Below are 15091 nucleotides of genomic sequence, written 5' to 3'. Positions count from 1 at the left end.
TCTCCTAACAAACGCTGGTTAGGCCAGCGATACCCTCATCCTGCAAATGAATAAAAAGTAAACTTTCAAAATAATAACAACTCTACTATGCTCCTTATGCACTCCTCATTGGCTGGCACAATGCCACCCTCAGTCCATTTACAAGTTTGCTGAGGACACCACCATCTCAAGCAATGATGAGATAGAATAAAGGAAAGCGATTGAGTGTTTAGCAAGACAACAATCTCTCCATCAATGTCAGCAAAATGAAGGAGCTGGTCAATGATGTCTGGAAGCAGAGTGGAGGGCACCCCCTGTCTGTATCATTGGAGCGTGGAGGTGGTTGACAGCAGTAAGGTCCTGGGAGTGATCATCACCAACACTCTGTCCTGGTCCACCATTGTTGATGTGATGGCCAATAAAGCACAACAGCTCCTCTACTTTGTGGGCGGCACTGTGGCTCAGTGGTTAGCACTGCTGTCTCACAGCGCCAGGGACCCGGGTTCAATTCCTGCCTCAGGCGATTGGCTGTGTGGAGTTTACACATTCTCCCCGTGTCTGCCTGGGTTTCCTCCGGGTGCTCTGGTTTCCTCCCACAGTCACAAAGATGTGCAGGTTAGGGTGAATTGGCCATGCTAAATTGCCCATAGTGTTAGGTGCATTAGTCATAGGGAAATGGGTCACTCTTTGGAGGGTTGGGCCGAAGGGCCTGTTTTCACACTGTAAGTAATCTAATCATTACTTCCTAAGGATATTCAGCATGCCCACAAGGACTCTTACCAATATTTATAGATGCACCTCAGAAAATATCCTACCTGGATGCATCACAGAGCTGTATGGTTCTTCCCAAGGCTGCAAGGAACTCCAAAGAGCTGTAAACACAGCCCAGTCTATCAGGCACACCTACCTTCATCTCGACTTCCTAAATCCTCAGGAAGAAAACAGCCAACATCATCAAAGACCCCTCCCAGCCCCTTCCATCAGGCTGAAGATATAAAAGTTTGAAGGCACGTACAAACAGATTCATGAACAGCTTCTTCCCCGCTGTTATCAGATTTTTGAACAGACCTGTCAAATGTTAATTCTGATCTCTCTCTCTCTGCACCATCTCTATGGCTGTAACACTGCATTATGCACATTGCTCATAGAATCCCTCCAGTGTGGAAACATGCCATTTGGCCCATCAAATCCACACTGACCCTCTGGAGAATATCTCACCCAGACCCATTCCCCTACCCTATTACTCTACATTTCCCCTGACTAATGTACCCAGCCTACACATCCCTGGACACTATGGACAATTTAGCATGGCCCATCCACCCGAACCTGCACATCTTTGGACTGTGGGAGAACGTTGGAGCACCCGGGGGAAACCCCACGCAGACTTCACACAGTCGCCTGAAGCTGGATTCGAATCCAGATGTTCTGCCAACCTGATGTACAATGGCTCAGTGGTTAGCACTGCTGCCTCACACCACCAGGGACCCTGGTTTGGTCTCAGCTCTGGGCGACTGTCTGTATGAAGTTTGCACATTTTCCCCGTGTCTGTGTGGGGTTACCTCCGGGTGCTCCGGTTTCCTCCCACAATCCAAAGGTGTGCAGGTCAGGTGGATTGGCCACGCTAAATTGTGACAGTGTGCAGGCTAGATGGGTTAATCACGGGAAATGACAGGTTTACAGGGATGGGGCTGGGTCTGGGTGGGATGACCTTTGGAGGGTCGGTGTGCACTCAATGGGCCAAATGGCCTGTTTCCATACTGGGGGTGGGGTCCATGATATAATCTGCCTGCAAAGCACGCAAACAACAATTTTCACTGTATCATAGTACATGTGACAACAACAAAAAAATCCTTCAATCCTGACATGATGCTGGTGTGCTGGCTTTCCCTGAGTTAACTTGAGTTGACATTGATGGGTGAGGGGGTGCTATGTGAATGGAAGCTGGGGTTGGGGTGGACAACGATGGCGCGGTTTAACATTCACATTTCCATTTTCTCTTGTTACTCACCAACTCCTCCTCCAGTTGGATTCCTTCAGGAAGTGGCCATTAGCCACAGATACCACCAAAGGAGAAAGCTTTCCAATGCTCTCAATTTGTTGCGGACGTGTCTGTTCAGTTCCTCTCATCTTACTGCTTCACGATCAACTTAGGGCAGACATTGTTAAATTTGGGAAAGGGGATGAAGAGTGGCAGGTGGTTGAAGATTTTAAACTCAGAACTGCCCCAACACATGACGGTTTTGATGGGACATCTAAATACAGTCTGTGAGCAACAGTTTGTCTCAGGACCTTCTGTTCAGGAAGTAAGGGGTTAAAGGGTCTTGGAGTAAGGGCAGGACTGTGGGATTGAGGGTTAGCTGACCAGTTATGCTGTCACTGAATGGCAGAGTAGATTTATAGAGTCATAGAGTCAGACAGCAGGGTAACAGACCCTTCGGTCCAACTCATCAATGCCAACCCAACATCCCAATCTGACCTAGTCTTATTTGCCAGCATTTGGCCTACATCCTCTTAAACCCTTCCTGTTTGTGTATCCATTCAGATGCCTTTTAAATATTGTAGCTGTACTCACCTCAACCATTTCCTCTGGCAGCTCATTCCATACTCGCACCACCCTCTGCGTGAAAACGTTACCCATTTTCCATCTTTCCCCTCTCAACTTAAACCTATGCCGTCTAGTTTTGAATTCCCCCATTCCAGGGAAAAGACTTTAGCTATTTACCCTACCCACGCCCCTCATGATTTTATAAACCTCTATAAGGTCAGTCCTCAGCCTCTGTTGCTCCAGGGAAAACAGCCCCAGCTTCTCTCTCTCTAGCTCAAACCCTCCAACATCCTTGTAAATCTTTTCTTGATGGGCTGAATGGCTTATTTCTGCTCCTCTGTTTTATGGTCTATAGTGCTGCAATTGGATCGTTCACAGAAAAGTCTGGAGCTCTCTCCTCGGAGTTATCCTGTGATCCGCAGTTTCTGTGCTTGTGAATGTACCCTGACCACATTCTTGCTTGGGGTTGGAGTTTGACAGGAATGATGTCAGAGCTAAGAGCCCATTGGAAGCAAGATGGCCGTTTCCCTGCTCATGCAGCTTGTGTTGACCACGTTGTTACTCTGTCCAAACCTAAGCAAGGATTGCTGGAAAATCTCAGCAAGTCTGGCAGAATCAGTGAGGAGAGATCAAAGTTAACGTTTCAGGTCGCGTAACCGTTCCTCAGAACGCAATTTCGGTATTTTCCCCACTGTCCTGATTGGCTTACAACACTTGACCATCCCCAGGCTCAGATCATGAAAAGTGGTAATAGTTTGAGCAGAATAGGAAGACGCCACAACATAACTTGCAGTGCACTTTAGTTGAAGAGATTTTAGAAAGTTAACCGAAACAAATCACAAATAAACAAACCTAAAGTATGCTGGAGAAGCCCAGCAGGTGTGATAGACTGGTGGAAAGAGAAACAGAGTTAGCCTTGCAAGTTTAATGTGACTCTTCCCCACTTCTGAGTTTCTCCAGCATTCTCTGAGTTTGTCTCAGATTTCCAGTATCTGCAGTACTTTGCCTTTAGGTCTTATGACGAAAGGTGGAAGGTCTTGGATCTGTCCTCATTGAAGAGAAGGCGGCTAAGAGGGGATTTGATAGAGACATATAAGATGACCAGAGGATTAGAGAGGGTGGACAGTGAGGATGATGACATCAGCTTGTACGAGGGGCACAGCTGCAAAATGAGGGGGGGATAGATTTAAGACAGATGTCAGAGGCAGGTTCATTACTCAGAGAGTGCTATGGGCGTGGAATGCCCTACCTGCTAATGTAGTTATCTCAGCCACGTTAGGGGCATTTAATCAGCCCTTAGATAAGCATGTGGATGATGATGGGATAGTATGGGGGAAATGATGTCATGAGGAATTAAGGGCTACGGGGAGAATGCGGGTAAATGGAGTTGAAATGCCCATCAGCCATGATTGAATGGCGGAGTGGACTCGATGGGCCGAATGGCCTTACTTCCACTCCTATGTCTTATTGTCTTATGAATGGGCTTAGATTAGTTCCCAGGTCTGCACAACATCGAGGGCTGAAGGGCCTGTTCTGCGCTGTATTGTTCTATGTTCTATGTGTAAAAAGTGAGGTCTGCAGATGCTGGAGATCAGAGCTGAAAATGTGTTGCTGGTTAAAGCGCAGCAGGTCAGGCAGCATCCAAGGAGCAGGAGAATTCGACGTTTCGGGCCAGAGCCCTTCATCAGGAATGGATGAAGGGCTCTGGCCCGAAACGTCGAATTTCCTGTTCCTTGGATGCTGCCTGACCTGCTGTGCTTTAACCAGCAACACATTTTCAGCTATGTTCTATGTGCCTTAAACCACAAAAGAAAATTCAATAGATCAAAAGTAACTGCTGATTTCCAGTACCCACTATGTTTGGATTTCAGTTTAAATATCAATTTTAACTTCACCTTGATCTGTACCAGCAGAAACTGGTCATGCAAACCAGGCTTCAGTTTCTGGCTAATTTTCGACCCTGCTTCTCTTTACATGTGCCTTTCCTCTCAAAATGCTGCTTCACTCATCGTTCACTTTTCACTGAATTTGACAAGCACCGGGTTTGCTGGGAGCGACATCTTCCAGAAGCCATTCTGCAATTGGGAGAGAATCTGACAGTGTTATATGGAGCTGCCAATGGGTGAAGTATGCTGCAGCCCAGCTCTGGTTATTGAGAGAAGGAAGACAGTATCTAAACAGTATATTTCTCAACTTAAATATATCTTTACAATCAACTAGATACTGTTGGAGCGCAGTCTCTGTTCAAATGTTGAAACCACCACAACCATGACAGACAGCTCCCACAAACAGAAATTAGATTTTGTTAGCTCCTTCTGCAGTTGTACAGGGCCCTGGTGAGACCACACCTGGAGTATTGTGTGTAGTTTTGGTCCCCAAATTTGAGGAGGGACATTCTGGATATTAAAGGAGTGCAATGTAGGTTCACGAGGTCAATTCCCGGAATGGCAGGACTATCATATGTTGAAAGATTGGAGTGACTGGGCTTGTATACATTTGAGTTTAGAAGACTGAGAGGGGATCTGATTGAGACGTATAAGATTATTAAAGGATTGGACACTCTGGAGGCAGGAAGCATGTTGGGTGAGTCCCGAACCAGAGGACACAGTCTAAAAATAAGGGGTAGGCCACTTAGAACAGAGTTGAGGAGAAACTTCTTCACCCAGAGAGTGGTGGGTGTGTGGAATGCTCTGCCCCAGAAGGCTGTGGAGGCCCAGTCTCTGGATACTTTCAAGAAAGAGTTGGATAGAGCTCTTAAGGATAGTGGAATCAAGGGTTATGGGGATAAGGCAGGAACAGGATACTGATTGAGAATGATCAGCCATGATCATAATGAATGGTGGTGCTGGCTCGAAGGGCAGAATGGCCTACTCCTGCAGCTGTGGTATATTGTTTTCAGTGATGTTAATTGAGAAATTAATATTATCCATTAAACTTCAAGTAAGTCCAAATTCTTTGTCAAATGGCATTCATGGCTTCAACTTCACACCTTAGCTCAGAGTCAGCACCTCAGTCAGGGCAGGGCTGTTGAAGGCAATTTGTGCTCATGGCTGGTTTTACTTATTAGCTCATGGGGATGTGGGCATCACTGGCTTGGCCAATGTTTATTTCCTAACCCTAACTGCCCTTGAGAAGGTGGAGGTGAGCCCCTTCCTGAATCACTGTTGTCCACGTGCTGTCAGTAGACCCACCAATGCTGTTAGCAAGGGAGTTCCCGGAGTTTGACCCAGCAACACTGAAGGAATGGTGAGATATTTCTAAGTCAGGATGGTGAGTGGCTTGGAGGGGAACTTCATGGAGGTGCATACACCTTCTACCCATGTCCTTCTAGAAGGTAGAGCTCCTGGGTTTCAAGGTGCTGCCTGAGAATATTTGGTGAATTGCCCCTTCTCAGATGTCAGTGAACTAGATGTGATCAAGTGATCAAGATCATTGTTAATTACTTTTATTCCAGCTGTATTAATTATTAAATTTTAATTCCACCGAGCAGCTCAGATGGGGTTTAACTCATGTCTCCAGGCCTCTGGATTACTTGGCCAGCTATATTACAAGTAAAAAATGAGGTCTGCAGATGCTGGAGATCACAGCTGAAAATGTGTTGCTGGTCAAAGCACAGCAGGCCAGGCAGCATCTCAGGAATAGAGAATTCGACGTTTCGAGCATAAGCCCTTCATCAGGATTCCTGATGAAGGGCTTATGCTCGAAACGTTGAATTCTCTATTCCTGAGATGCTGCCTGGCCTGCTGTGCTTTGACCAGCAACACATTTTCAGCTATATTACAATGCTACATCTAGGAGATGACAGGGTTAGCACTGCTGCCTCACAGCACCAGGAGCCCCAGTTTGATTCCACCCTCAGATGAATGTCAATGTGGTGTTTGCACATCCTCTCTGTGTTTGCGTGGGCTCCCTCCCACAGTCCAAAGATGTGCAGGTTAGGGTGGATTGGCCGTGCTAAATTCCCCATAGTATCCGGGAAATGCAGGTTAGGTGGGTTAGCCATGAGAAAGGTGGGGTTACAGAGATAGGGTAGGGGGTCGCATCTGGGAGGGATGCTCTTTGGGAGGGTTGGTGTGGACGTGATGTGTAGAATGGTCTGCTCCCACCCTGTGGGGATTCTATGCTATCTTTGCCTGGTCTTTTCATTTATGCTTTCCAGTCTTTGATGTCAATTTATTTTATGCAAATTTCTCATCACTTTGATTGGCTCCAAGTCTTGCACGTGTCTGGCATTTAAAATAAAAAAACATCTCCTGGGATCACCTTTGTCGCACTGAGTGGAGTCAAGTTGATACTGGATTGCGATGACCGCTCAATGTTATTACCCTTCTTACACTCCCTGTTGAATCTCACATCATCCATTCGGTGGAGATGGTAAATTGTTGGCTAGTGCCTATACACCTGTCTGTCAGTGTGAGCCAATGCCTTCAGAGAGGCGATAAGGATATCGAAAAGAGGAAAATTACAGAGGCCGTTTGGCTGACTACAACATTATAAACGGCAGCTCACAACTTTCCTCATCAAACATTTACCAGTGAGATTTTTGAAGTTACTCCTTTTCCTTTGATACCAAGCTTGAGTAAGACAACATTTCAGCTTTGCAATGCTCAGTGTGATGGGGTGAACATCAAAGCGCTCCCTGAGCTTGGTGCATTTACAGAAGCTGATGTGCTCACTGTGTAGCTTCGTCACATGGGAGCCGAGAGAACTGCTCGAGCTCTGCCTCAATCATGTAATTTTTCCCAGAGGGTCCCTACGCCCACAGAATCAGCACTGTCAGCTGCAAGACATGTTGTTCCTGATAAGTGCCTCACCCACCAATTTGCTGTTTACTAAAGCAGCCTGGTTTTGGAACATTCAGTGAGCGCAGGCACTTAGATCACAAGACCAGGAAATTTGTAAAGTGTGTGCTAATGACATTATCCTGGACAACTGGTGACAATAATCCATAGAGAACTATTTCAGATTCAGATCATGTAGTCCCAGTGTAGTAGCTTTCACAACATGTTTTCATATTTATCTAAATCAGCAGCACAATGATAGGCTAGCGCACTCCAGCAGTGAGGGGATGCAAAGAAATTTCATGTCAAAATATGATTAAAGTTTGGAGCAGCAGGCTGTTTACTGTTTACTTCATAGAAACATGGAAAATAGGTGTGGGAGTAGGCCATTTGGCCCTTCAAGCCTGCATTCCCATTCAATAAGATCAAGACTGATCATGCAGTCTCAGCAGGCAGAAGCGAGCACTGCAGATGCTGGAGATGAGAGTCAAGATTAGAGTGGTGCTGGAAAAGCACAGCATGAGCATTCCTGATGAATGCCCGAAACGTCGATTCTCCTGCTCCTCGGATGCTGCCTGACCTGCTGTGCTTTTCCAGCACCGCTCTAATCTGGATGCAGTCTCATTCCTGCTTTCCCTCCGTACTCCGTGATCCCTTTGGTTGCAAGGGCCATGCTTAGCTCCTTCTTGAATATACTTAATGAACCGGTCCCAACAGCTTTCTGTGGTGGAGAATTCCACAGGCTCGTGACTCTTTGAGTGAAGCGATCCTTCCTCAGCTCAGCCCTGAATGGCTTACCCCTATTGGACCACGAACCCCAGGTTAGGACTTCCCCGACATTGGGTACATTCTTCCCACATCCAACCTGTTCAGTCCCATCAGGAATTCATATGTTTCCATGAGATTCCCTGCTCATTCTTCTGATTTCCAGTGAGTTAAAGCCCAGTCTTACCTCATATGTCAGTCATGAGGTGCTAGCAAAGTTAGTGTAAGATTAGTTGTGGTAATTATATTTGTTCTTTATCACTTCATACATTCACTTTGCAGTTAAAGACTGAGACAAATTCTGCCAGTGTCCATCTGACTCTATCCTTCCAAAGATAAAACGATTTAGAACCTTGAGATTCAGTGTGATAGTTAATCGGCAGCTCATTTAAACATCCAGCCCCCCACCCCCCACATCACAATGACCGGGGAGATAGAAAGGAGAAACAATATAAATATATTGGGGGTGGGGGTGGGGGGGAGGGAAAGAGTAGAAGGTTATGCTGATCTCAAAATGAAAGACTCACATTTACCTGGCTCATTTCACAGTCACCTATGCCCTTAAGCCCTTTACAGCTCTTCAAGTAATTTTGAAAAGACCTCTGTCTTGTATTGTTGTACAAATTGCACACAGCAAAGTCTGTCAGAAATTGATGTGGTAACTCCCAGGTTATCAGTGACATCGCTTGAGGGATAACGATTGGCCAGAGCAACCCGCCAGCCTGCTTCAAAATAACGACACAGGGTCATTTATGTCTGTGTGCGATAACAGGTAGGCCTCAGTTAAACACTTGATGCAATTGAGAGCATTGTTCTAATGGGAGATCTACTCTCTAGTGAGAGAACAATAATAGAGTTTGTTGTACATAACAAGACTTTGAAGCCAGTAAGTGAGGATATTTACCTGGAGTGTTACACACCATGTCATGTTTGGACTGAGTTAAAAATCACACAACACCAGGTTATAATCCAACAGGTTTGATCGGAAGCACACTAGCTTTCGGAGCGATCACCTGATGAAGGAGCGTCGCTCCGAAAGCTAGTGTGCTCCCAGTTAAACCTGTTGGACTATAACCTGGTGTTGTGTAAGTTTTAACTTTGTACACCCCAGTCCAACACCAGCATCTCCAAATCATGTTTGGACTGAAGTAACTTCTATAGCTGCTAACTGCACGATGTCTGAAACAACTCTTTTTAATTAAGAGTTGTCATGATGAGGAGTTGGGTATAAAATCTCCATATTTGTCTTTGCTATTACAACAAAGTGTAGCCTACATCTGTCCTTTTGCACTGATCCTCAGGTAGCAGCAGATAGATGGGGAACATCACCCCCTGCAGTTCCCTCCGAGCCACTCACCACCCTGACTTGGAAATATATTGCCGGTCCTTCACTGTTACTGGGTCAAAATCCTGGAACTCCGTCCCCCTATCAGCACAGCTGGGGTTACCTACACCAAATGGACTGCAGCTCACCCCCACCATCTTGAGGGCAATTAGTCATGGGCAATAAATTAGCCAGCGCTGCTCATGGCCCCAAGAACGAATTAAAAAGACACGTTACAAGCCCCAAACATTGTTCAAGGATTTCTGACATTAACCAGACCATAGCATCTGAAGGGATTGATAAATCTGCTTCAGTACTCAGTTTAAAACTCGTTGCTGTCCTGCAGGTCCGTACATCAAGCAAGTACAATTCTTGTTATTGACTGGGAAGGGCTCATCCTGTACCACAGCCTCCCATACCACTGGGATTTCTGTGTGCTGCTGTGGTCTGTGTTTAATTTTCTCTCCCTCTCTCACATCCACTGAAAGCTCTCACTAAAACTGCTGAGTGGGTTCCTGTGCCAGTGGACACCCTCCATGGATTTCCCTCTGCCCTGTTCTGTTGCACACTTGCTATTGTCGTACTTTCCGAGGGTTTGTTTCCTCCTCATCGCTGTGAGTTGTTTCATTTCTGAAATATTTCACTTACTGCGGCTGATTGATTTCTTCCTGTTGCTAACAGTGTCATGCACTGCCAGCCTTCTCCCGTGCTCCCTTCAGTGTCATGCACTGCCAGCCTTCTCCCGTGCTCCCTTCAGTGTCATGCACTGCCAGCCTTCTCCCGTGCTCCCTTCAGTGTCATGCACTGCCAGCCTTCTCCCGTGCTCCCTTCAGTGTCATGCACTGCCAGCCTTCTCCCGTGCTCCCTTCAGTGTCATGCACTGCCAGCCTTCTCCCGTGCTCCCTTCAGTGTCATGCACTGCCAGCCTTCTCCCGTGCTCCCTTCAGTGTCATGCACTGCCAGCCTTCTCCCGTGCTCCCTTCAGTTCTGTGCAGGCTTTCCTGTTCCACCCTCTACTGCCTGTTTACACATCAAAATCTATTTGCTCGTTGGCTCCTATCAGCACTAGGCCTCACTGTGGGGATTTAGCACAGCTTTTTAAGACCATAGCAGCAGATCTAGGCCATTCAGCCCATCAAGGAGGAGATAGTGAGGACTGCCGATGCTGGAGATCAGAGCTGAAAATGTGTTGCTGGAAAAGCGCAGCGGATCTAGGCCATTCAGCCCATCAAGCCTGCTCCACCATTCAATAAGCTCATCACTGACCTGATTATCCTCAACTCCACTTTCCGACCTTTCCCTGCACTCCTCGATTCCTTTCACTGATTAAAAATGTTTCTATCACAGCCTGAATATACTTAATAATCCATTAAGTCAAGCTTTGTTTAAATTTAAACCAGGCAGGTTGTCTTTGAAGAGATGTTTTTTAATCAGCAATATTGACCAATCCTGGGATGAGAGGATTTGTGATGAGCCTTGCATAACTGGAGAAGGTTATCGGCTCCACCTCAGCAATGAGTTCGGCTGCACAGGCAATCTCTGTCCCTCGCTCCTGGGAGAGTGACATCACATTTGGAAAGATACTTAATGAATAGCACATACATACAGTTTCTTTCTCTCTTTCTGTCTGTCTCTGTCTCTCTCTCACAGACTCACTCTCGGACACACACACACACACACACACACACACACACACTCACACACAGACAGACAGACACACACACACAGACACACATACAGACACACACACTCAGACACATGCAGACACAAACACACACAGCCCCCCACACACACGCACACACACAGTCTCACACACACACGCAGACACACACACACACACACAGATACACACACATACACACATAGACACACACACAGATACACATTATTTGGAAAGATAGTTAATGAAGAGCATGCTCACACAGTCTTTCTCACACACACACACACATACACACACACACACACACACACACACACACACACGCAGACACACACACACACACACACACACACACACATCAAGCATAGACATCTGGGATTGAGTGAGTCCTGAGAAGAGTATAAAGGAAGTAGGAGTATACTTAAGAGGGAAATCAGGAGGGCAAAAAGGGAGGGGACATGAGATAGTTTGGCAAATAGAGTTCAGGAGAAACCAATGAGATTTTACAAAGGCATTTAGGGCAAATGAGTAACCAAGAAGCAGACAGGGCCTCTTAAAGATCAGCACGGCAGAGTTTTAATGGAACCACGGGAATTACTAAATAATTTCTTTGCATCAGTATTTACTGTGGAGAAGGACATGGAAGCCAGAGAACTTGGGGAAATAATTTTGAGGTCTTGAAAAGAGTGCATTGTTATGCAGGAGGTCTGAAAATGCAGAAAGGTAGATAAAACCGAGGGACCTGATCAGGTGTTTCCCAGAATTTTGTGGGAAGCCACAGAAGAGATTGCTGGGCCGCTAGCTGAGATATTTTTTTAGATTAGATTACTTACAGTGTGGAAACAGGCCCTTCGGCCCAACAAGTCCACACCGACCCGCCGACGCGAAACCCACCCATACCCCTACATTTACCCCTTACCTAACACTACGGGCAATTTAGCATGGCCAATTCACCTGACCCGCACATCTTTGGACTGTGGGAGGAAACCGGAGCACCCGGAGGAAACCCACGCAGACACGGGGAGAACGTGCAAACTCCACACAGTCAGTCGCCTGAGGTGGGAATTGAACCCGGGTCTCTGGCGCTGTGAGGCAGCAGGGCTAACCACTGTGCCACCGTGCCGCCAAATCATTGATAGTCACAGGTGAGGTTCTGGAAGACTGGAAGTTGGCTAAGGTGGTGCCTCTATTTAAGAAAGGCTGTAAGAAAAAGCCAGGGATCTATATACACCAGTGAGCCTGAAGTCAGTGGCGGGTAAATAGCTGGAGGGGATTCTGAGGGACAGGATTTACTTGCAATTGGAAAAGCAAGGACTGATTAGGGATAGTTTGCATGACTTTGAGTATGGGAAATCACCTCTCACTAACTAGATTGAGTTTCTTGAGGATGTAACTGAAAAGATCATTGAAGGCAGAGTGTAGGCATTGTCTACTTGGCCTTTGGTAAAGCCTTTGATAAGGTTCCTCATGGTAGACTAATTAATAAAGTAAGATCACGGGATTCAGGGAGAACTTGCTAATTAGATACAAGATTGGTTTATGTTAGGAGACAGAGGGTGGTGGAGGAAGGTTAGATTAGATTCCCTACAGTGTGGAAACAGGCCCTTCAGCCCATCAAGTCCACACCGACGAGTAGCCCACCCAGACCCATTCACCTACACCCTACTAATGCACCTAACACTACGGCCAATTCATCTGACCTGCACATCTTTGGACTGTGGGAGGAAACCCACGCAGATACAGAGAGAATGTGCAAACTCCACACAGACAGTCGCCCAAGGCTGGAATCGAACCCGGGTCCCTGGTGCTGTGAGGCAGCAGTGCTAACCACTGTGCCACCCTGATTGCTTTACAGACTGGAGGCCTGTGATCAGCAATATTCTACAGGGATCAGTACTGGGTCCACCTTTGATTATTATCTATAGAAATTATTTGTTTGAGAATTTAGGTGGTCTTTTCAATATTTCACTTTCACCTTTGACATCGTTTTTATTCAAACAGATGTGAAGTATGGAACATTTGATGTTATTCCCTGACACATGTTGCCTTCCCATTATTACTTATTCATTCACAGGGTGAGGACATCACTTACCAGGTCAGCATTTATTGTCCATCCCTAATTGCCCAGAGAGCAGTTACGAGTTAACCACATTGCTGTGGGCGTGGAGTCACGTGTAGGCCAGACTAGGTTGGGATGGCAGTTTCCTTTCCCTGAAGGACTTTAGTGAAGATGGATTTTTCCGACAATCATTAGATTCTTACTTCCAGACCTTTCTTTACTGAATTCGAATTTCACCATCTGGTTTGGCAGGATTGGAATCCGAGCCAGCAGAACATTTCCTAGGTCTCTGCACTAACATTCCAGCGATAATACCAGGAGCCCATTGCCTCCTATCTCTCTGGCAAGACCTGTGAATGCATCATTGAGAAGAGATGTCCCACATGCCTCCGGCTTGAATCTATCTGAAAGACACAACCTAACATTGCCATGTTGATGCTGACGAGGTGCTGAAGAAATCTCCAGGTGGTTGATAACTACTGTCAAAGCAGCTAACAGATGAAAACCTTTGCAGTTCTCAGATTCTCTTATTGTTCCACGTCAAAGGCATTTCCAAGGGAGGAGCAGAATGTAACAGAAAATTAATTAACAGTTAAAAACCGTTTGAACCTAATCGGCGTAACTTTGAGAATCGCAGATGCATTCAGTCACTGCTCTCACTTTCCTGGTCTCAATGTGCATAGAAATTACTTGAGAAAAAATATCATTTAATCCCAAGCAATGACTTGTGACATTGAGACACGTGGGTTCTTGGCATGTCTGGTTTGCGACCGAAGCATTTCGAATCCCAAAATTCATCACAGCCACCTCACAACAGGCTGTGTTCTCTGCAAGTGCTGGAATGCGTTGGCTAGCATACCCCCTTGTGTTACAAGCCATTCAGCACAACAGATTCAGCACACCAAATTCCCCCCACTCTTCTTCCTGTAACCCCCACCCACCCCTTTGTGTGCTCCTTTCTGTCTGCTGCTTTCCCTTGTATGCCTCCAGGCCTGTCCCTCGTGTTAGTGTGGCGCACGTTCCCATCATTCTCTGGGCCCAGAGTTACATTGGAATTCGTTGTTGAGTTTCTCCTCATCTCTTTGTCGGGATGTCCCTCTGGTATATTTCCTGAGGGGTTCTTCTGGCCTCACGAGCTCAGGTGGTTGCAGAATTTCCCTGTCCCCAGTGGCAGGCTTGCAGCTGGCAATGGCACTCAATTCAGAAGGATTCGGGCCTGCACAAATCCTATCCATCCCCACCAGGCTCTGGAGTAGAAGGCTCAAAGTTAACTAGCTGCCCGGAAACCATTTACACACCACTTCACGATAGGCCCGAGGCCTTTTGAGGCACCGTGGTAGTGTCCCTACCTCTGAGACAGGAGGCCCAAGTTCAAGTCTCACCCGTGCTATGACATTTCTCTGAACAGGTTGATTAGAAAATACCCCTACCACTGGGAGCCCCTCGCAATGAGGGGTGCACGTGAGGTAAACCCTAAGATGAAATGTAGCTTCTCACCTCAGGATGGGCCCTTGATCGAAGGAATTTAGTGTTTGATCATGAGCAGCAACAATAGGAGGGCGTGCCCACTGAGAATTACCCTCTGGCCTTTGCCTCTGAATTGCTGTAGCTCTCTCCTGTGATCCCCTTAACCCCAAGAACACCACCACCACCCCCACCCACCATGAAACCCTGTCACTCCAGGAGCTGGTGAAGGTTGCTATGCTGGTAGTGGCCATCGTGTGGCAGCATTGAGGGTGAGAGATGCTCGCTCTGATTGGTCAGAAAATCTCACTGGCCCAGACTTGGAATGTAACGCATTCAGAACTATTCCCAAAATAGCACACACCTTCCAGGTCTGTGTGGATTAATGCTGCATACAATATGACAAAGAGCTCAATGATTCTGTTCCCCAAACCTGATAGTTTTAGTCAATCAATTGACCAATGGGGAGGCTGTAATATTTTGCATTCATCAATCTCTATAACGTAACATGTTT

This window comes from Hemiscyllium ocellatum, chromosome 43 (genome assembly GCF_020745735.1).
Source record: "Hemiscyllium ocellatum isolate sHemOce1 chromosome 43, sHemOce1.pat.X.cur, whole genome shotgun sequence".
Lineage (NCBI taxonomy): Eukaryota > Metazoa > Chordata > Chondrichthyes > Orectolobiformes > Hemiscylliidae > Hemiscyllium > Hemiscyllium ocellatum.
This window is presented reverse-complemented; position numbering follows the sequence as displayed.